Here is a 5,273-nt window from a genome sequence, read left to right as displayed (position 1 = left end):
TTTTACGGTTTTGCCTTCATTTCTTATTTGATAAATCCAAAATCTTCTAATATGATAAATTATTGGTTAAGCTAATATTTGGCAAAAAATTATAAGTTAGGTCAATATTTTAGTGTAGGTCCCATACAATGGTATCTCCCGATTTTATGTATTTCGAGGGTCTTGACCACATTTTTTAGTAGATTTATCTGTAAATTAGGATTTATAGTTCTGAATGCCTAATAATTCATAGTGTGAAAATTTTTCAATATAGGTCAATGTTTTGGTATAGGCCCCATATAGAGGTGCAGTCAAATTTGGGAGCTTTCGAATATTATATGCATATATTGCAACTAAACTGGTTCAAATTGTGAATTGTACATTTTGAAGGGATTGAAAATATTTCTATCAAACATCATCTCTATATATTCTCGTTTTGGAATAAGCTCTATATAAAATATTCCGCTACTTTTTTTAACTCTAAATACTTTTCAAAAATATTGAAAATGGCTACATTTTAAATTAATTTTTAATATGCTTCTAAACTTCTTTTACCATAAATATGTTTTTCTAAGACTTAGATTCCTAACTGAAGTTGACGATTCCATTCTAAAAGGGGCACTTTTGATGAGTAAAAAAATATTACTCTTTATATACCAAAATTTAATTCAATTTTTTATGGTGCTCTTTAAATTATTAAAAATTCTTTAGCTTTATGACAGTGTAACTGTAGAAGTAAACAATATATGATCTTGATATTTTGGTTAAAGACTTACAATTTTGTACCATATTACCATGTAACGACAGTTATACCAAAAACCGAATTTAATTTATTTTAATTAATCTCCATTTTTTGCTATTTCACCAATTGTGCATCGCCATCATTTTATATAAATCATAATATATAGTAACTATAACATAATGGTAGACCCGCACAAGTTGTGTTATGTAGGGTGAGCACCGACATTAAACCAAAACACGACATACTGTACAACAGTAACAGGGAAAATGAAGACAAAAACCCCAAAATGCAAACATTTGACCCACAGTTATTTCCACCATTTTTTGACATAACTCAAAATGAGCAAGCAGGGAGCAAGTTTTGTTTGCGCAATATCAAAGAAAACAATCAAGAGAAAAATACAAAAAAAAAATTCTCACGACCTTCTCGACACTCTTTTTTGTTATACTCCAATACATTTCAAAATTATGCAAAATCTGGACACATTTTGAGGAATTTTTTAAACACATTTCTACAAGACTTTTTCAGTACAATTTTTTCCTAAAATATTAAGAATTACCTCTGCTTGAAATATCTATTTTGAAAATGCCAAGTTTATGTAGCAAAAGCTACGTTATGGCGATTTAAAAGCAGCAAAATTTAATACTTTTCACCTGTTTCTTAAATTTAAAAATTTTTTCAACTTTAACACTGTGCTACACGAAAAGTAAACAACATACGACTTTGCTATTTTGGCTAGTGAGGTAGAATTTTGTACTCGTTAACCCTGTCAAGACAGATTATCAAAAATTTGTGTTTCAATTTTTCAATTAAGACCCGTTTTTTTCAATCTTGCCCCAACGTGCGCTGTACCGACAAAAGTGATCAATCATTGGGCATAGTCCTTGCGAAGGTTGTTAGTGTCATCGAGTCCATAAACATCTACTCGTACAATTAAAATATAAATAAGCCTGAACAACAACCATTGCGGTATTTGATGGAGTTTTTCGACTTAACCTATTTTGTCAGGACTTACCTAAAATTTTGCCGAACAAAGCGCATATATGGGTTTCGTAGTCTCAAACAGTACTGTCAGTATGATTCGGAGTCTATGAGTTGTAGTTTGTATAGCCCGACTCCTGATAAAAATGTTTTCTTTTTTTCTTAATGTAATTTCTGATTTTTTCAGTTGGCTTGCACGAACTTTATCACATCTTTTAAAATATAATGTTTGGTTTTTTTTCTGACATAAACGATTATTTGAATTAATATTATTTTCTTACAATATCCAATGAATAAATGGGACTGAAGTTAGTGTGTGATATCTGGATATTTACTTTAAAGAAGAATCAAAGACGTTATGTTCGGGCCGAACTGTTTATATCCTCCACAACATTAAAACACTGTATATATCTGTTCGACATATTCGCGAATGCAATCCTTATATTCAAACGTGGATTTTCTGACCACTTTCTGCTTTCTTGCTTTTGGCTTTCCTAAATCCATATTACAGACGATATTTTTAAAAATTCGAAATACTGAAAATCTTTCGATACCGGAAACGTGGACTTATATATTAGCAATTCTTTGTGAAAATTAGAACCCAAAATGCCAAATAAGAGCTAATGTGGTTGAAAATTCCGGGATACACCAAAACGTAAACCTATATGGGAAATATTCATTTGAAAGATTTTTTTAGTTATTGCGTCAATTCTGTTAGAGTTAAAAACATCAAAATACCAGAAGGAACTTATGTATTGGGACTACAGCGAACGTGGTCGATATGGTTCATTATCAATTCTAAAAATCCAAACACTAATAGATTATACTAGGCCGGGACGATTTGTGCGGAGAGAAAAAAACCTTAATAGGCCCTTTCGCGTGTCTGATTCCTGGGATTGAATTGAGCAAAAAAGTCTACTGGACCATATGTCTACGATGAAAATCGAGCCTCCCGACTTTGACTTTAAGTTTTTTATCTACGTTTTTTGACATTTGGGAAAAAACAGCCAAACCATTGAGATTTTTGAGCCAACACAAAGACAAAAATTGTAGCCAAGGCAGTAATTAAGAAATCTCTAATACATCGCAAAAGCATTGGAACGCTTTTTCAGGCAGTTTTGGTCTTGAGAAGGTGCAAACTTTTCGAAAAATGTCGATAAATGGCACTGTGCTACAAAAGTTGACCAGAAAAATATTCAAGCGTTCTGATGCAAAATTCCATCGTATCGGGATCTATGGAGAACGATAATGCTTCAGTTCGTTTGGTTCAGTTCGCTTTATTTTTTTATAACGGTAAAAGTAGTGAAAATCTGCGTTTCTCATATTTTCAAATTTAAACGGGCATATCTAATTTTTTCCACAACGGATTTCTTTTGATCCTTCTTCCTTTTAAAGGGGTGAATAATATCTTTTTAATAAGCTATCATTGTTTTAAATCGGTTAACAAATGGCTAAGTTACAGTGGTTTATGTCTGAAAAAGCCAACAAAAAACCTATAACTGAATTTCTCATAACTTTCAAAAATATTATGTTTTTTGGTTTTGTTCAATATTTATTTTGAAAATTGTGAGAAATTCAGTTATTGGTCTTTTGTGGGCTTTTTCAGACATGCTTTGACTCATTTTTGATATGACATGTCTTCAGTCAAATTTAATGAGGATATTTTTCGTAGAACATTTCGACCTTCTAACTCGCTTCCTTCCATGTCCTTTTCGTCCTTTATTTCATGAACCGAAATAAAAGTACCACAAGATGACATTTTTCACCTTCGAAATATTCTGCAAAAATATAGCTCAGAAAATTTTAGGTAAGGCTGTTATTGACAACTAATTGATATTGTCGCGTTTTCATTGTCCTTTTTGTATTCACCCTGTTTTTGTTCAGAAAAAAACTATGTTTTGTGTTTTTCTATATTCTGTAGATTCCAAACGAATACACAGAAAAACAAATAATACACAAACCTCCAAAAGGAATTTTTCACCCCCAGACCTCGAGCTCCATTTTGTTGCACAGTATAATTAATATTTCTTTATCCTCTATGCCTAAAAATGTGCTTGTGTCATCCAAAATAGAGGATACGCAACGAAATATTGATTTCAATAGTTTTTGTTGTACCTCAAATTGGGGGTGCTTTAATTTTGTCCGCTTATATCACTATGCAACACTGAAAATGCAAGCAACTTCTAGTATGCATTTTTTGAAAGTACATATTTCGACTACAAAAACCGTAGTAGGGTTTTGTCCTGTCAGATCCAGTTCGGATTTTATGGCCTCATCTAAACCGGGCTAAATCTACACTTTTTTGCATTTATCAGGTCTTTATTTCAGAAACGAATAGGAATTTGGCCTTGCTGTCTTTAGCAATATTGTAGCCCTAAACTAGTAGAACTTATCTTTTGTAACAACCACATAAGAAAAACTCCATCCAGGGCATCAAAATCTATAAAAATCTAGAAAATATTACATAATTGCTGACATTTTGGTCAGTAACGGCTAAACTATTGGGAGTTGAACCAAGTAACCTTTGCAAAAATCTTCCAAATAAAGTTCTCAACAATTCGTTAGAACATTCTGAAACTCTTAAATGCTTACTTCATGTTGTTTCAGCGGTATTTTGCATCATATCTTTTACAGCACGTGTTTCAAACACAGTTCACACCAACAGTTTATTCTTGCATTTCGGATTTCACTACACTATTGACATTTTTATTAAATCGTCGTTGAAAAGTGTACAGAAAACAACAGGACAGAGGCATTTTACAATAATGACATATTCTGAAGAGTTGTGTATTACATTCCAGAGTTGTGTATTACATACAAAAGAAAATATTCAGAAAAAATTAACGGTTTTGGAGATACGGTGCGAAATGTATAAAAATTGTGGAATTTTTGCATATATTTTGAAATTTGAGGCAATAAATGTAGTTTTTCGAGTTCATTATTTCTCCAAATATTTTATTCTTGTCCTTATCTACAAATTTGCTTCAGAGGTCAGAAGAAGATTCGCATTGGTTTCAGAGATATAGCCCCGAATTTCTTTAAAAACTCAATATTTAACCATGTTTAGATGGGACCATAAAATCCGAGCTGGATCTGACACAACAAAACCTAACTAGGGTTTCTTGTCGTTTGGGTCTGTACTTTCAAAAAATCCAGAGTTCGAATTGTTTGCACAAGATCACCCTAAAAATGTTGCACAGTGTATTTGCGACCTAAACTGTTTTTTTGAATCTTAACTTTTGTTTATTGAATTCTGAATTCCTTATTTTTGTGTGTTTCCAACAATCAAGATAAAAATAAATAAAAAGAAAAATAAAAAATAAATTTATAACTTTGTTTTCTTAAAAAAATTATTATTTAAAAAAATGTACTGAGGTGGTGCTATAGTGTTGGTCGACGCTGTATAAAAATTATATTAGCTATAAATGTATATAAATAAATGAATGCCGTATATAAGGGCTGTTGTAGGTTGTGCATTTATTTAAACTTTTATAATTAAAATAAATTGTCATAAAAAAAATACATTAAAGCTGTATAGGAAATATGGTAATTATGGTAAAAGAAAGGAACA

The sequence above is a fragment of the Musca autumnalis genome, unplaced genomic scaffold (assembly GCF_047663935.1).
Source record: "Musca autumnalis isolate F117 unplaced genomic scaffold, ASM4766393v1 scaffold_2, whole genome shotgun sequence".
Lineage (NCBI taxonomy): Eukaryota > Metazoa > Arthropoda > Insecta > Diptera > Muscidae > Musca > Musca autumnalis.
The sequence above is the reverse complement of the archived record's forward strand: the minus strand, read 5'-3'. Positions refer to the sequence as shown.